The sequence below is a fragment of the Vanessa atalanta genome, chromosome 12 (genome assembly GCF_905147765.1).
Source record: "Vanessa atalanta chromosome 12, ilVanAtal1.2, whole genome shotgun sequence".
Taxonomy (NCBI): Eukaryota; Metazoa; Arthropoda; class Insecta; order Lepidoptera; family Nymphalidae; genus Vanessa; species Vanessa atalanta.
This window is the reverse complement of record NC_061882.1, coordinates 3,307,782-3,327,443: the sequence shown is the minus strand read 5'-3', so window position 1 is coordinate 3,327,443 and position 19,662 is coordinate 3,307,782. Positions and strand designations below refer to the sequence as shown.

Sequence of the window (19,662 nt, the reverse complement as noted above, 5' to 3'; positions counted from 1 at the left end):
TGTGTCTTCAAATAAAATTCACATTATCAAATCGACACATACATGCGTTAGAATTAAACGGTACTTTATTGTAATTGAAGTGACTAATCGCAAATTACTTCATTTAGATTTATCGACGATAGAAGCCAATGATTAGAACGCTTAAAGGTCTTGTAAAATACTATTGAGATACGTTGATGAATAACATTTTGTTTATTATCCTGTTAACATTATCTATCGCTATAAAGAGACAAAAGTCACGGTCAATTGTTACCGTGAATACCTTTATATTATTAGAATTTCCTTTAAAGGTTGCTGTGCCATCAGATTCGACAGATTAAATCCATAGCATTTGACATCAGCTGATGTTAGCAATTCTTGGCGACTACCATTAAAATATTAAAGAAAAACATTTATTAGATAATTTTATACTAGTGCTTACTCTATTCCTATCTAGCCTTCAATAAGAAAAATTAACATTTTAATAGTTGTAATTGGTGTAAAGGAAATCCCGCTTAAGAAGAATAAGGAATATGTGATATCTAAAAACGATTATAGCAAGTAATTCTGAAATTAGTTAAGTATATTATTGTATAGTACAATAATACGATTTCCAAATAATTGTTTAATGTGGGTATTAAACTTTTTGTTATCGGCATATTTCAGGTGATTTTTGTCTGTGACTTTTGTATTTCCCTTTTTGGTGTTTAGATTTACTTTTTAATCGAATTTTATGTTTTGTTACCAGACATTACAATGTCAATTTTAAGATTTTTTATTTATGACTATTAACTATATAAGTTTGATGGACACCACAACTATGACTTCTTCATTGTCTTGAAATGTTGTATTCACGTCGTTTTCTTAGAATAAATGTATATTTGTGACACACAGATATATGAATTTGAATGAATTCAGTTCGAAATACTTAATAAATCGCCATCTTTTTATGGATCTATTTCCCAAAATAACCTGACCTTGTTGCTGATGATTAATTTTAAAGTCTAACATACCTAATATATATACATAAACTGCATATATATTTATTATTATTATAATTTATTTAAAAAAGCTTTGTACACATCAGCTTACAGGAAATAAAAACCTGGTTTAGGTTTTTTTACAACTTTTAATTGATTATCATAATTTATCTGCTACGAACGTGAGCGTAGAAGGCAATTCGCTGTCACTGCGCTTCAATGACTCAATCTGATGATACTTATGATTAATTGACTTCCCTATGTTGCTAATTAATAGAGTTGATACGAAGATAAGATAGCAATCGTCAAGTAAAACTGGAATATGATATAATACTCTATAATTATATTAGCCTGGTAGTTGCGTGAAAGTCATATAATAAACTATGATATATTTTCGGAGGTTAATATGAAGCTTATTAATAAATGATCAAACAGTAAACTATTACAATCAAAACAATAACAATAACCTTTAAAGTAATTTCCTAGCGCTCAGTAATGTGAACAAAATATTTTTTTAAATTTTTCTAGTTATATATTAGTATTGATTTAATTATTATTTTAAATAAACGTTTCATTTAGCATAACGACATAACAATTATTTATTAATTGTAATCGAAAATACCTCATTCACGTTTTAACCAAAACATGACTAAAGTTATAATCACTTTAGTCACCAAGTTTTAACAATTAGACGCAATGTGATCGATACAGAAAAAAAAACTTCAAGTAACTACGACTAGTATTTTTACTTACAAATACATTTATTGCTGACAATATCGTGCATGCTACTATACTGAGAGGAAGGATTAAATACGAATACAATGTAGGAAATAAATTATACCATTACAATATTCTGAGAAAGCTGACCGTGTCGAATGTTTCCTGTTTCTTTCATTTCAATCTATTAAGATATTAGAAATCAATTCAACTTGATTGTGTTATCGGAATTTATAGTTAAATTTGCAAACAACTCTTTATAAAAGCGATAAGTGTAGCGCGCAACCCAATCAATTCATTTGCTATTTTTGAAACTCACAAACTTAAAACCTTAGTTTACGTTGCACAAATTATATTTGAGAAATAAATTTTGCTGTGAAATAGTCACTTCAGATTAAACTTTAGACTTTATATAAAATACAGTACGTAAGTTCATTAGCTTGCCAGCGTTCCTCATTTGATACAGCCACTAATTGCACCTGTGTTACGTTTTCATTTATTTTTTATCAAAATGGCTTCAACATCCTGTACAGAATAATATCGCTTATAACATATTCATTTCCGACTCCGATCTAAGGAACTCTTGTGTTAGCATTGCTGAGATTTCAGATTCATTGTTCGAAGTTATGAATAAAAAACTTTAAGATGTAGTCGAATAATTCAAATCCTGTAAGTCTTTAGTTATTAATTAACCCTGACTATGTATGTATGAATGAGCCTAAAAAACTTCGGAATACATGTTATAGTGAACAGCACTAAACCCAAACTCTAGGGCAATTGTTTTTAATTTTTTACTCTAATAATGTATGACAAATCAACAACGACCGGAATGTTTGCTCCGTCACAGGACCAAAAGCAAAGGATGATTTCTGATACAAAAGCCTGTAGACACAACTAACTTTATATTGACAAAACTAAATAGATTTTTTAGTGGCACGATCCAGGGGTTGAACACACAACCTTGGAATTTGTAGCTTTGTAAGCTAGGCCTTTTACCTCATCGTATATGGAGCACATCTAAATGGGACCCCATGACCTTGTTTCATAAAGTTACCTTTGCATACCAGACGATCATTAGCCAAAATGCGTCTCGCTTCCAAGAAATATCTCACGTTGCCGTTACAAATAAAATTATGTTTATGTTATGAATCCGATACTCCACAATTAGCTTATCTGATCGAACCTTCAAATTTCAAACAGCGAAAAAAATTGCTCGATTATGTAAATAATATATCGCGGACATATATCAGATAATTCTTTAATAAAAACTTTTGTTAATTTTATATTTAAATTGGCTTAAATTAAATTTACATCTCTATGCTAATATTTATCCAAAACAACAATATTTATTGAAGCCCGTGGCTATGTTAATTACTATATACATATATGGAATTCGTAAACACAATATCATTTAAAATGATAATCTTCATTCAATTCAAGTTAATACAGTTAATTTTTATAAGTAATATTAAATTTAATAGAAGCGATTTGTTTAAAATTTAGCTTGAGGTCAAAGCAGTGGCATCAATTAAAATATTTTCTACTAATGTCGGCGACGTGATTTCGACGCATCCGCTCCACGGTGATGGGAACCGTAGTCAAAAACACGACAAGCATTCCTCGATGAATATCGTAAGTGACACCGAAACATTTAATAATAATTAAAATACTTACCGTAGTTGGTAGTTGCGGCATTTGTTTATATATTTTTTATTCAGGCACATACTGGAAACAACGTTGATATTATCAAGTGCCATTATATTTTATTATCATTTTAACACTATTCTTGCTTTTCAACCCACATACCAGCTGTAATACAAAAGATATAACATAAAATACAGCAGTCATTAAGCCAAAGCCTAAGACAGATTAGCTTATCATTGAACAAGCCTTAACTGTTCCTGGACTGGTTTCAACCTGCCTCATTCTATCCCCATAACTTATATCACCTTAGCAGATATATTCCATTTCAATAGAATTTGTACAAATGTTAAAATCAAAATTGTGATATCTGTTGGTTACGTGGTTACCAGCTCCTGTAATGTTTCAGATTGATCCCCGCGTGGGACAAATACTTGTATTTTAATTTATTTATTATTGGTACTTGATTATCATACAATTACCTTTTACATGTAATTAAAGTGACAGTTAATAATATAATATACGGCGAAAAGCATTTGTAAAATTACTGGAATAAAAAAAATAACTATCAAAATTACACGAACACCGACTCAGCATGAACTGTTATATATAAAAAAAAAACAGTATAAAAAAACAATGTTCCAACTTTCATTCATAGACTCTTTGATGAAATATAATTTTACATCCAAATTTATTTAAGTTGTTTGATAACTTTTATTTATTCTATAATTTAAGATACCTCTTGTTGAAAAAAAAGACAGTACTATTATTGAACCGACTTTGGATATTTTATTATATTTGCCCATAGACATCGGTATGTTTGGAGATGTTTATATTTTTTTACATTATTAATTTGACACTTATCATTAGTGAGCCAGTATCTGACGTATACTTAATGTAAAGGAAGCACACTTACGTCCTAATAAGCTATATTATGGTGATGAATAATTTAATTCTATTTTTGAATTATTTTATTTTTGACAGCATTGAAAAGAGGTTAGTTTGGAATTCCTTTAGAGCAAAATCTATTGAAATGGCTTACAAATCATTTGAATAGAGTATAGAATGACACGTTCTTATTTAGAGATTAATTCTATACAATTCAACGGTATAATAAATCGGTAACAACAAATTACAGTAATTGTACAATATTAAATTCATTTTGTATGTTTCAGTAGTTTGAATGCTCGCTGTATCGAGGTCGGGTATAAATATGGCGTAGAAAGTCAGTTTAAATAGGGATGTCGTAATCTACTAAGTAACAAGTCGAGACATGTAGCGACGTTGTATTGAGCTTCGATTTGCTCGTGTGGACTCCTTGGCTGGAGAACTTTTGTAAGCGATTTTGTAAATTGTTTTATAATTATTTTTGTATTAATTAAGACATCAACGGTAAGTGCTCAAATACATTATATAAATTACTACTTAAGCACTGTAGTTAAAATAAGCGTATCTCAATCGCTAAAGCGTAGAGGGTGCTATAAATTTACCTGACGTCGAATTCGAACAGTTTTGTATTATATATTTCCTTTTAATAAAAACTAGTGCAGGTAAGTAAGTCTAGAGTTTTTAATTATAGCCTGTGATGACAAAACAGTTTATTTATACGCCAAATAAATGACAGCAAACGGCTTATTCAAAAAAGGTTAAGTTTTTCTGCATTTTAAAAAATATTTGACAATTATATTGAAACTGCTTACATTTTTAAAAACAAAATCTTTTTTTTTTTATTTTATTTATCTTCATATATTTTTTTTAACTTGATTATTTTATTAAAACAAAAGATAGAATGGACCGTTGCTAACATAATCGTAATTATTTTTAATTTATTTAATACTATATATATATACAACATACGACGTACGATGCGTTAGCCTTGTATTGTACGATAATAGTAATATGCCAGAAACCTTCACGCTAGTAACAACTCTATTAAGTTTCAACTCAAGCGGAATTATGCGTGAACGTACAGAACACAAACAACGTGACAATTAAATTATACATATACTAAAAGTACTAAATTTCATAGTGATTGATTCAAGTGCATGTTTTAGCGCCATCTAGCGGCGAGCTACAACAAAATACATATGTGCCAACTATCAGGTACACATATGTATATTTTCACACATTTCAATCTCAAAGTCTATTAATCTCAAATAGATATATCAACATCCATGTTTATATATAGAAATGTAAATAAAGCAAGAGGTTCGTTAATTAGTTCTAACAGATCCTTTAATTATTCATACCTTCGTATAAGGGCTTTCCCACGGTATTATTTAGACAATACGAGTATTTACACTGGTGTTAGGACCGGACCGCGGTCACGCAGTACCAGTTTGTCACTGTTTGTCACATCAATAATCAACAAAGCATACTGAGACAAGACATTTCAAACAACTTTCAACTCTATACTTTTGAAATAAAGCTGGAATTTCGATAGTTATAAACGCCAATAGCAAATATTTACAGAGCAGGGTTGGCGATAGTCGATTCGCTAACTAACCAAGGAGTTTAGTTCTAATTAGGTAAATATTGCATTTACTCAGGGTCTGAAGATAGCGCTAAAGTATAGTGAAGTTTTCTCAAGACAAACTCATATAACTATACTAATTTTAACTCGTAACATTGTTTACATTTAATCTGTACTCGAAATTTTTAGAAAATTAAGAATTGTGATTGGCTTTGGATGGGTTGCTCATAATTACGCTCAAAGACGCTATATTTTAAATATATAACATTAAAAAATAAAAACTGTAATAGGTAAGATTTATTTTACTATAGTGTAATACATACACAAAAAACATTGAGTTCTTATAAGTTGCTTTTCATACAAGAATCCATACAGGTAGTATTTGTTTTTATTTTTTAATTAATTCATTTATTTTTATATTTGTAATGGAAAATAATTACAACACCAAATTATTCTTCTAAGCAACCATAAGTTGGTCAGGAAAAACATATATTTATATGTGTATATTTGCATAGTATAATATTTATGTTAGAATACTATATTACTTTAAAATGCTTTCGTTAACGAGTCAAATATAAATCACTTCGTCAAAGCATTGCCAACTATTCAATTTCCAAATAGCTATGTTCCTAGTGCCTCTATTAATGTCGACACAATCACATATATATACAATACACTGTTTTTAAATAAATTTTAATTAAATAATTTAAATAATGTTTTTTATATAGTATTTATTACATAATTCAATCACTAAATATTGCTTTAAAAGTTAAACATATTTTTGGTTGGTTACGTACATTACATTACATTAGCAGCCTGTACATTTCCCACTGCTGGGCTAAGGCCTTCTCTCCAGAAGGCCTAAGCACGCTGCTCCAATGTGGGTTGGTTGGTTGGTATATCTCTGGCCAATTATGTTTGGATTTAACCCAATTTACACGAATCCTGCCGTCAAAAGTTTTAAACTGTAAATGAGAAACTATAATTACAGGAACAAGGGACATGGAATATTTAACCCCACGGTGTACAGTTCTACAGTCTCAATGTATATGGGCGTGGGCGACAGCGACCGCCACTAAACTAGACAACATTGGTCCTTCTGCTTTATGAATATAAATAGGAGGAGTAGAAGGTATTAGGTACCACCCTTAAATTTATAAACAATAAAGAAAAATATGATAGATAAATGAAAGATAGATCTTTGTAGATAAAGAGGTATAATTATGACACGAAATAATCTTGTAATGGTATTTATTGTACTACCAGATACGATAAGCTTATGTTGGGACCATAATAACAAGAGCTATAACAATAATCTATTAAAATGTGAAAGTTTCATTAGAAATTGACAATGAACATTGATCTGTTACTGTATGCTGTCGGGTATAATATATTATTGTCGTCAATGTATACAAAGAAAAAATACGCTTACTTAATTTTGTTTGATGTTTTTCAAATAAGGGAGAAACATAGATATATTGTTGGATGAAATTCAGATGGGTAAGTTACGTGGATACTTTAGATAATTTCGTTGCACATACGTGTAAATTATTTTTTTAAAAACGATTTCGTTTTTTTTTCAATTTTAATAGCATGTCTTATTCATACTATACCATTCTCTCCACTATTACAATTCATGATTTATACAAAAACTATTTTTATTTTTTTTGCCTTCGTGTAAATAAAAAAAAACTTATATTATGTTTTCACGGTTATATAATAACACAAACATAAAATAATATAGTATAATTCTAAATAATATTATTTCGTAAGTTTCCGTATATATCCAAAACTACTTTAAATTAAAAAATATCAAAAATAAAAGTAATGTCTCATATGCCAAAAAAAACTTTGCTGTTCTACGGAACCCTAAGTGCCAACAAAACGTTCAACTTACCTTTAAGCAGTCTACGCGTATTAAAATATCTCTAAAACAAAACAATACTCTACAGACCATTGAACCACGGCGGCTGTTTAAATGCTAATTCGAGATCAAACCGAAGTGACAAACGGACAGACAGATGTTTCTACTCAGCTATGATTTGCATTACATAACATTGCACTTTTGTTAACACTCTGACATAACGGGTTATATATCACTTGAAATACTTAGGGTTGCCACAAGAGTAGCGATGATTGATTACGTATTTTAAATAAACCAAATAATTATAGATATAATATTGTGTAATACCATAGAACCACATCATCTTTTCCGCTCAGCATGAGATTAATTTTTTGAACACTTTATTATACGTAACAGAGATAATTTATACAGAAATAATGTCTGGGGACAACAAGTTTAGAGGCAGCACAGCACACCCGAGAAATAAATATTGAAAGAAAAAGATAAGTTAGTATCGTCGTGTGTAGCACGTACAGACGTAAATGAAATTATTGTAGTAATAGGAAAAATACCTAAGCTATTGAAATTTCAATAAATATGACATATATCTTTAACTTCTTTAAAATAAAAAATAACTGACTATTACTGAAAGAGCCAATTGTGCTTGTCCGGATTACAAATAACTACGTTCCCTGTCCGTCCGTTTTTAATTTACTGGTAATAAATACGATATTCAAAAATGTTTGCATCTCTTTATCGCAAACACATATGCTGACTATATTTCTTAAATTACAATTTCTTAATAACTAGTATTGGATGTCGGAATGTGTTTGAATTAATTTTAATATCTGACAAATAAAAAAACAAATTAAAGTGTTTTTGAACTATCTCTGCTTACTAAAAACAAAATTTAGTTTTAAGTATGTACAAACACACGTGCAGTTTTTACGGATTTCTTTACAGTATAATTTAGTTACTATGTGCCATATTTTGCGTTAATTTATTTATATAATAAAGGTAATAAGACAGTAATGTTAAAATTTTATTATGATACGTACATTGTATAGTATCTCGAAACATAATCCTCGCGCGTGCGCACATCAAGTGCTAGTTCAAGGATAGAAGGTCGGTTCAACACTGGATTGAACTAGTATGTACTTTGTGCTAACTACAATAGCTGTTATACACCCCGTGGGGCACTTATGAACTATATAACTACTGCGACTCTTCAATAATAGCTTCATTTTATTTTATTCATTTGGTTTGCTAGCGATTTTTACATTAACTATTCTTACATACATACATACATACATACATACATACGATTATAATATATCCACAGATTATGTAAAATCATTTAAAAGTAGTACATGCTAATGAAACCATTATAGCTATTGCTTGTTTCGAAAAACAATGTGAAAAAATAAAACGAAAATGAATGAGCAAAGGAGAACAATTAAAGTTTGTAGATATACACATCTTTACACTTTAAATATGAAACTAATATCTACACATTTGTTTTAAAAGTAATAAAAATTAACGCCATTTAAAAATAATATAGATTTAAAATTATTGATGTTCATGACTTTAAGCATCGAAGATATGCATATATATTAAGTATATATGTATAATAACACAATAGTTGATGACTATAACTTTAATGATTAAATTATACAAAGTTATATTTGGGATTTCATAATTGATTTGTCTAAACTTCGCTTTGTCAAATATATTATTCTTAATCACGCCAAATATTTAAAATAGTTACTGTTCGTCTCTATCATATATTTCAATAATTTATGTATCTTTAGAGAAATCAAATTTCGATTAAGATGTAGGTACAGATAAACATAAGAATTATTAACGCTGAATACAAAATTTCAAATTTATATATAAAAACATTGTTAAAATAAATAAGTTAGTGTAATTAAAACTCTGGTGGAATGTTTTATATAGTAGAACCTTTTCAAGTGAAAGACTAATTATAAAACTGGATAGCTCAGTTGATTATTGAAAAACTCGCGCCATTATTAGGAAAAAACATTCCTTTTTAAATTCATTAAAAATCGGTAATCAATTACGGAAATCTCATTATAAGCAATTGAGATATAGCTAACACGCTCGGTTTCTATATTTAACGAATCGTAAATCAGTAACAGACCGTTTTTGAGTAACGAGTGACGAACTGATTTAATCGTTATTCAACTTCAAGAATACGAAACGTTTTTTATAGGGACGTATTTGAAATACGCTATATTGACAATTCTACTATATGTAATATAGTAATCCTAACTGATATTATAAATGCGAAGGTTAACTTCTCAATCCTACCCCCTCCTTCACACGCAGGTGAAACCGCGCGCAGAAACTAGTAGGACATGAATGATAAATATATAAAGCAAAAAGAAAAAATAAGACTTACAAGCACATCAAATCTTCGAACCAGAACACTTTTAAGAAAAATGTCAATTGGACCGAAGCGTTTTGTAATACACCGGTAGCCATTAAAACTGAATAATCGTTATTTATTCCGCGATTATATCTTTTAAATAAAACCAGTTTCGTTTTGTTAATTTGGACTTTATTACAATGAGTATAAGAGCTATTGAGCTTAGAGATACAAGATCGTGATGAAATAAATATTAAGTTTTTGTGGCCGTCCATTGAAAACTTGTGAATGACTTGAAGAGAGGATGTGATGATATATCATGTGGTTTTTTAATGATTAATTAATGTTTTTATTATTTTAAAGTAAGATAAAATCTAAATATACATAATTATATTCATTTTGTACATTAATATCATTATTCATTCATTTCAGTTCTTTTGAATGTAATTTATAGGTCTAATTACGAGTAATTTTAATGAAACTTCGTTTTTATTTTGCATTTAAAATTAATACTTAACATAGATTATGCACATAATATTACTGAACAAATTTCTATAAGTGTGAAAAGAAATAGCCTTAAGTCGTACGATTCGTCATCAATATAAAATTAGTATATATCTTTATAATTTATTAATGATATATCAAATTTTTGTTGATTATATTATTTCCATTATTATTTAAGTATTGTTGTAATAGTTATTTGATAATTAAACTTTGAATGTAATGGTTTCTTGACTATTTCTTTTTATTATTTTCTTTTAAGATATTTCCTAATACACTATACTTATCATTATAAAATAATCCTGGTGATAAAAAGAAAATAATTTACACCTAATTGTGATTAAACCATTTTCAACTTTTAACGTCAATAGCTTAGCGGAAAAGGCGCCGTCTACCGATAAGAAAGTCCGAGGTTCTGTGACGACCCTTTGTGCTATTGTAATTTCGACTTTAAACAAAAACATATAACTAATATTAAGTAGTTGCTCCGCGCTACTTCACTAACGTTAATTATTTCTGCTCCGCCGCCGTGTATTGTTCTTTTTACAAATTGGATTTGCACATGCACCTAACGAATAAGTAAAGTAAGACTAGCGAATTAAAACAAGCATGCATTCAAACTCTTCGAAAGGATCACTTACTCATCCATTAAGTCATTAAGTGGAAAAACAAAAAAAAAAAACAGTTACACTTAACATAGTTTACATTTACATAGTTTATATTACATTTTTACATCATGGTCTTTCTCTATTACGGCGACAATAAATAATTAGTGCAAGTATGGTTCGCTTAAGGAACGGGCATATTCGGGGTATTTACCCATAATATGCAGTCATTTTTTTTATTTTATCATCAAGTCGATCTTTCTAGAACAAAATAACCGTAATAGAGAAATACCATGGTATAAAAATGTACTATGTTAACTGTAACTGTTTTTTTTTTTGTTTTATCCACTCATGGCATAAGGGATGGTTCAGAACTACTATTTAAAGGAGAAATGCTGATAGCATTCTTGCCACTTTTAATATTTTTATTTGTGTATAGTTAATTACTTAATGACATATACTGTAACTTAAATGAATCTCATCATTACTAATTTCAAGGAATCTAAAGTGCTAGTTTAGAGGAGAAATAGACAAAACCTAAAGTTATACTATTGAATGATATTCATTGCTAGCATGCAAGCTTGTTTCAATGCTAAATAGATTGATTGTATGATAATTGTTACATTTAATTACAGTATCGTTACAAGTATACGGCATAAATTAGAGCAATAATTACAAGTCTCGAGATTTCTTATCTTATCTATTAAGATATGACAGAAATTGAAAAAGTATTAATACTTAGTTCAGGCAATTCGTGTCTTTGTCGTTGTCGATGCTTTCTTTGACATTAAAAGATTGATATATACTAACATCATACTTATTCAAATATAATCTTACAAACATATTTTAACCGTAGAATCGTTATTTAACAAGATTTTAATAATTTTTGTAATGTACATTTCCGTTTTGGAATGTAAATTGAAACGAAAGGAAGAACTCAGGTTTTCACCAATTATTTAACATATATATGATAATGCAATACAATTCCATTATCGTGTATAGAACATTCATTAGAAATAATATAATACCTAGACATTTTAAGTCACGAAGGCGCGCCCTTCCACGCTTCATTATCGGCGTGAATTAGTATGAATGACGCTCGTGCTTAAAAATGTATCAGTGTGTGTCAGTAATCTTTACTGCTGTCAGAAACAACACAGACAGCAATATAAAATACAATATATTCATTAACTCACATTATATTAAAAAAATAATTCATTCGGTTTACTTTATGAAATTAGATAGATATTCATAATAATTTCTTGTATGATGTAAATGTCCTAGTTTCAAGAACAACAACCTTATTTATTTGATGGCCCTCATAAAGTTATTTAAATTCCATTCCGTTCGACAGATCTTATTATATATACCCTTTTTACTTCAACCGAAACTTTGCTTTCTTTTCTTTAAAAAAAACTATCTACAATCCAACAGTAAATAAGCCATCAATGCAGACGACATCAATACTTGTAGAATATACAAGTATTGATGTCGTCTGCAGGAATTTTGATAATTTAGTATTAAGTTTTTTTTTTTATTTTAACACCTTTATTAAACAAGAACACTTAATATAAACTCACATGATAAGCTAAGAGGTATTTGAATGTAATTCTATGACTAGATTATAAAATTCACACCACTGAACCAATTATTCCTTTTTTTAAACTGTTTACCTAAATTTCGATGAAATGAGTGCAATTTATTATCACGAAATATATCCTTACGATAATTGGTATGTACGACATATTAATAATTTAATGGACCATACCGACAGACGGACGATTTGTGTTAAATTTAATAACTAAGTCGTAGAGAAATACCATCGAGATGTATGTAATCCTATTACTACATTCTAAAACATCCAATCCAATCAAACGTAGGCCAATTACGTTGAAACTCATGGACCGCTCCTAAAATCGGTTAATTATTATTTAAACTGTTAGCATTTATTAATGAAATATAGTTAGTATCTGGTCATTACAACAGAGCTATACGTTTTATATCCTAAACAGTCTAACTTTGAATATTAATGTTGTTCTCGATTAACTCTTAAATTGATAAGGATTGTGTCCACGTTGAATTTATCGCGTTTTAGTCTTTTAATAGTTTTACGAGTAATTTCGGAGCGTATAAAGTCATTTCGGTTTAAATTTAAATTAAGTCCTAGATAATATTAAGGTTGTTTTAATATGAATAGAGTTGATTTCTGTCAGTTAATACATTCAAAGTTTATTATAATGTAACTAATGACTTGTTTTACTGTTCCTTTACATAATAAATATAATAACAATACATTATAAATAAATATCACGTTAGTTACTAACGAACTTACGGATTTCCGCAATAATTCCAATAAACAACACAGTTTAAGGTCTAGACGTACTAAAACAACATTGAATTTCAAATTTAAACTCAATACGGCAAATAACTATTTTTCAAATATTAATTTGATGGGATATTGTGAATGAATTCGAAACGGATCACTAAGATGAAAAAATAAACTAAGACTAAGAATGTTATTTTATTTGCATACTTACTTTTTACCACGCTACTCCAATGCCGGTTCATGGATACACATGTGACATAATATCATAATCCTTGACTGCCTCGTTAGTCTAGTAGCTAGATGTACAGCTGGAGAACCCGTTTTTTGAGTTTTTCTACCGGAAATTTCTTAGTAACAGTCCGGAGTCTGGAAATAGAAAGTTTATAAACTCCCGTACCTCGGAAAGCACGTAAAACCGTTGGTCCTGCGCGTGATCTCTTTCCGGTCGTGTCGGATTTGGCGCTCCATTGGATTATGAGAGGTTTGCGCACACACTTGTACACTATAATGTCCTGCATAATTGGATGATCTCCCGTAAGGTTGCCCGTAATGGCCGAAATTGGTCATAAGAAAGTCGTCATCATAAACATGCGCGTTTTTCAACATATTTCGCTTCGCTTCGAAGGACGAGATAAAATATAAACGCGAGATAATTACCTACATAAACTCAGTAGTGCTACGCAGTATTTAGTGAGCATATAGGTATTCTAACCTCTGGGCCGTCTCACCTTTCAAAACTACAAATGATGATTTACTATACCTGAAATATGATCGTCAGTAAGACGATGGAATATGCTGACAAATACGATTAAATTAAAAAAAAATACTCAATCAATTTTCTCGATGATGAACCCATTTCTCGAAATCAGTAAATTTCTCCTAAAAAATCCTAATCGGAAACGTATCTAATTCGTCGGCTTGTAACCAATATAACTATTATAAGCGCCGCCTGCAAACATAAAAAGTTGAAGCCCCTAATTGCTTACACATAATTGGTGATTAAACACCACCTCTTCATCTTTTTGGACGATTTATGATCGTAAAATAAATAGATTGGTTGTTCATTTGCTTTTAATAGACGTTTAGTGTGTCTTTAAAATGTACAAGCTTTTGTAGATCTTATTTCGAAAATATTAAGCTATATATTAGCCTGTTATATTTTAAATGTGATTGTTGTTTATGTATTTTCAAATGATGTACCGTTACAGTAATCGCTGTTCGATTTTGTCTTCTATAAACAAAGTTGTTTGTTTTTTAAGAAATTCGATTTTATGATGCGTTGGTTACAAAAACACTTATTTTGGGCGGAAGAAAGTGTTAAAATAAACGTGTTAATGAGACGCAAGAACAGAACTGCATTTGTTTGAGTTTAAAAAATCGAGCTGCTGATTCAGTTCTGAAACAAGATTCATAAAAGTCACATAATTTGCACATGCATATTTTAACAAATATTTGCTTGGCAGTTTAAAAAAAAAAAGGACAGATATTAATTGATTAAATTAAGTAGAACGTCAGTTTTGAAATTAACATTGAGTACTATGCATTTAAAAGAAATACTGTTGATATTTGCGATTTTATCCCGTAATATCTAACTACGATGAATAATATTATCATTATTATGAGATACATTTTAAAAATTCTTCTATATCACAAAATATTTCTCACCACTTATAAAGACAAACTTTACACATTGACACCACTCACAAAAATAATGTCGCTGGCTCTTTTGATCGTATGTAATTCTATACAACTATCTCTTTCACCCAGGAACTGTCTCTATGAGAACTTACATAATTATTTCTCAGCGAGTGTGAACATGGTTATTAGCCGCGAAGATTTTACAGCATCCTTCACATCATAAGGGGTTTAATTTGATTATGACCGAGGCGATAGATCACATTGTATCGATTGTAGTTCGATTAACGAGAGGTTATGAAAATAGTACGACTTTTTAAAAATAACAATGACTTGAAGACAACAAAAAATAAATGGATATGAAAACGCAACAATATTTTATAGGATCATCTATAAATATTTTTATTCGTTTTAACTTTTTCGATACTTAAAAAAGATCTTCTTTAAACATTCTAAAATGTTTCACAAACTTAAAAAGGTTGACATACTTGGCTTCAATCTCAATAATCTAAACTTCACAATTTGACTCCTTTTGTACGACATATTTTAAAAAAGTAACATCAAATAGTAACCGCTTCCGCTAAGCCAAACAGTTTAACGCAACAAAGAATCCACGTGAAGACTCTATCATTTTCAACATAAGCGCGGCATCCAAAAAAGAGCATTGTCATAAAATGAGAAAGGCCACGCTCAAGAAACCACCCATGACGATGTCGAAGCCACCGGCAATAAAAATGACCCACAAAAATACATTATTTACTATTATATATCGGCAAGGCGACAGACGGGCTAATCACAAACCTAAATACAAACACGAGGAACGTAGGTGTAAAAGGTACGGGCGGTGGAGAGGAATTGTTTGATGATACCATAGAAAAAGTAGCTCCTAAATTCGTCGGTAAGAATGAATAGCGTGAACCAATATTGACCGTTGCTTAATACACCCTTTCCCACGGTATCCTGATGGATATTTCTCATGTTACAAGGTATAAAACTTATGTTTGACGTTATAGGGCGCCTAGTAAGTAATCAGTAGACCAAACAAATTGAGTCTCAAATATGTGCCTGATTATTCGAAGCCTCCCTCCCTACCCTCTGACTCAATGCCGGCTTTTAACTTACAAAAGACTGCTAATTGGAACGTCTTTCGTATAATCGCTTTTACTTTAATTCTAGTTAAACTTCTTCACAAGTTTTCTACTGGGATGTTTCATTTATAGATTTGGCAGACCATTTAATCAATTATTGAAATGTCAAATGTTCTAAAAAAATCTATCTATGTTTTGTAATAACAAATATGAGTTATAATTAATAGTCAACATAACATGTCAGACGACCCTATTGATACCGAGTCCATAATCAATTCATAAAATACCATTAGAACCAGTAGCCAGATCGTTGCCAGCGATAAAGTTCCAATTGGGTATGCGGTTTCGTTAGAGTTCACCGTGTCAAACTCATTACCATTTCTCTAGAACATTCGTTTACCTTCAACTGAAATAATACGTATGTTATTGCACGTAATTTAACACTAAATTAAAAAGATTAAAAAAAAACCAGTACATAATATTTTAATGCTACGTTTTATCTTATCCTCTCAGAAACACATTAATTTTCTCCAACTAGATTTATTCAATTACAATGCCACACATCAAGTCGAGTATATTTTTATACCTCATTCGAATCAGAAAGCGATAATACCAGTTCATAATTCTCAAGTGCAATCAATTTAAAACAAATAATATGGGTTATTTAAAACTAACAATCATGATTTAACATTAATTTCTCGTGCGATTTACGCATGCATTACTCTTAACGTTGGAGTTTAAATATAATTATCGCAAATCATAGTATTTGTATTGCACTTGCTATTCACGTCCGGACAAGACGTGATATTTTGTTAAATGGACTTCAATGGTCCAACAACTACCAAGATCGATAATGCGGTGCAATTAAATTCCTTACCTACTCGAGAATATGTACTAGAATTGCTTGTATATGATAATGCAAATAAGCTTGAAGACGTCAATTTTTTAACCGACAATAATAATCTTTATGTGAATGCAGGTAAAGTTTGTTTTAATAAAAGTGATCTCGTGGGTGCAGTGATTAATGTTGTGAGTGCCCCCGCTGTGTTGTTTGTTACACTTGTCAGTGATGTAATTTTAATTTATCAGTTGGAGTAATATACAGACCTCCGATTGGATTCCGCTTTGCCAATCCTCCCGGCTATATGCCAACGTCGTATCTCACGCATGTAACTCTTAAGATATTTTATATCTAATTTATCTTAAGGCATTATTATTTACCATTCTACTTGTGTTACTATAATCTTGAATAACTTGAAAAACTAGTAATAAACTGTTTTAGCAAAGAGCACCAACGATGTTACGTAGTGGTCGGCTTAATTCCTGCGATTATATATACGATGGCAAAAGCATATAGGTTAAGCTGTAGCGATAGTGTTAAATAAATATAAATCGGACACCGAACACGGCTCGCTTTGTATTTGCGACTTTATCTAGGATTTCGGTCACGTCTCGGCAGATTATGTTCGTGACACCCAAGTAATAAATTTCAACTACATTCGGCATGTCACTTTGTCCAATTTAATCCATAACCTAAATTATATCATGATTTTACGAAACTGTTACGTGTATAGTAAAACGTTCTTACAATTAATACAATGTTAACCTCGGTGATTTATCGCTTATTTGCTTTTGCATGTGTATTTTACCAAAGACACGGGGATTATTATCAAAAGTCATACAAGGTGAAATACACTTAAATCTAAGCCTTATAAATTCGCATTAATCAAAATCATAATATACTTTATTCGAGTAGGCTCTTATAAGTGCTTTTGAGCTGTGATTTTACAAGATAAATCTAATGTTAAATATATTGCTATAGATAAGTAGAATCTAAATTTCCGAATTTAGAATTTTACCAAAAAATCAAAATCAAAATATAATTTATTCAAGTAGGCTTTTACAATACTTTTGAATCACCATTTGACCAACTATTTAAATAAAACCACCGTTTCGGAATGTAGATTCTACTGAGAAGAACCCGCAAGAAACTCAGTAGTTAGTTTTTTTCAACATCTTAAAATACAGTCACATTAGTTAAATACAATTATATAACTGACAAGACTTTTCAACTATTCTATACAATAATATAAAAAAATATATTAATATCATTAAATGCGTTTAATATGAAAAAAAGTACTTTTAAAAAAATATGTCGTCGGATTTTCGTATTACTGGTTGTTTTGTTTAATAAATTTGATTTAAATATGTATGTATAAAAATATTAAATTGATAAAATAATTTATTTTGTTACAGATACCCTTCACGGTAGTTTTGAGCGATTAAAGCGAGTGGAATTACCAAGGTATTTATTTACACGTGCCATCAATAAAGAATTTAATAACATTTTACGATCAATCGCCTCTGTCAATGAAAATACTCAATAATACTTCAATAGTCATAAATCTCGATTTAGAATCTTCTGTGAGTGTGAAGTGTTTGTCCTCATAAACAATGGTTCAGCTGTGAATGTAATGTTCTAAAACGGTATTGATTTTTGTTTTAAGTGATTTGGGCCACGTATGCCATTCTCAATAGAGACCAGCCAAATAGACAGTATAGTACACAACGGTGCGCACCATCACAAGCGCTGACTCTATTTTCTTACTCTCAATTTTCGACTGTACGACAATCAAACCAAAGGAAAAGATCCGGTACTTTCGGGGGTACATTAGCTCACTGCCGGCCAACATTATAACTAATAATGAGACAGATGATATAACACAAATTGGCCTGACCTTGGTTTTTAACATGGGTCCTTATGATCTGCTGACAATCGAGCTAGGTAGAGTTAGCCACTAGGCTAACGAACATGATATAGTACGGGGCTTATCGTTGTAGGTGATGATTAAAATTCCATAATATATTTAAAAATTCTAAAATTGAAAAAAACAATAAATAATAATTTATATGAACAGTTCTACATCTATTAATAAATCATTGAATTTATATACAACTTGACTCATTACTAATAAATAAATCGTGGAGACTAAAATGTTGTAATCTATTAATTAGCCCTTTTTTTATTTCGACTTTTAAATACGAATGATACCTATTTGTCAACTTTCTTTACCAGTGTAAAAAGTGTAGTCATTTCTCAACTGTCAACTTGGATCCAACGAATCTCGCCACCAGCGCTGTCACTAATCGTTCTAAAGATGTCACCCGACCACTTTACTCTGACAAATGAAACAGCATCTTAGTACCAATTTGTATCCTTTGTTTCTCTAAATGCCGCTTTCATTAATTTTCTCTATATCTTAATTTAGCGTATGAATGACGTCGTATTGTTGCTGTCTCTTTGACAGCTGATTTTAGTAATCATTAATTTCGCTGCCTCTTTGCTATTTTGTTGTGATTTTTATTAAAACGTGTCTCAAAGAAATACATATATGTATAAGTATAATATTGTCTAGACTATAGCACTTGAAGCAAAGTTGTCTTAAATATAATAATGTGTATTAAATAAATCACATGAGGAATAT

General features: G+C 30.1%; 1 protein-coding gene across 1 annotated transcript in view; it reads left to right on the top strand.

Moving 5' to 3' along the window:
* Positions 1–19,662, top strand: part of LOC125067781 — a 104,708-nt gene that overhangs the window by 18,714 nt on the left and 66,332 nt on the right. The window contains exon 2 of the mRNA XM_047676543.1: positions 18,434–18,482. The gene's annotated coding sequence lies outside the window, so the exon portion shown is untranslated. The remainder of the gene's footprint in view (positions 1–18,433; positions 18,483–19,662) is intronic.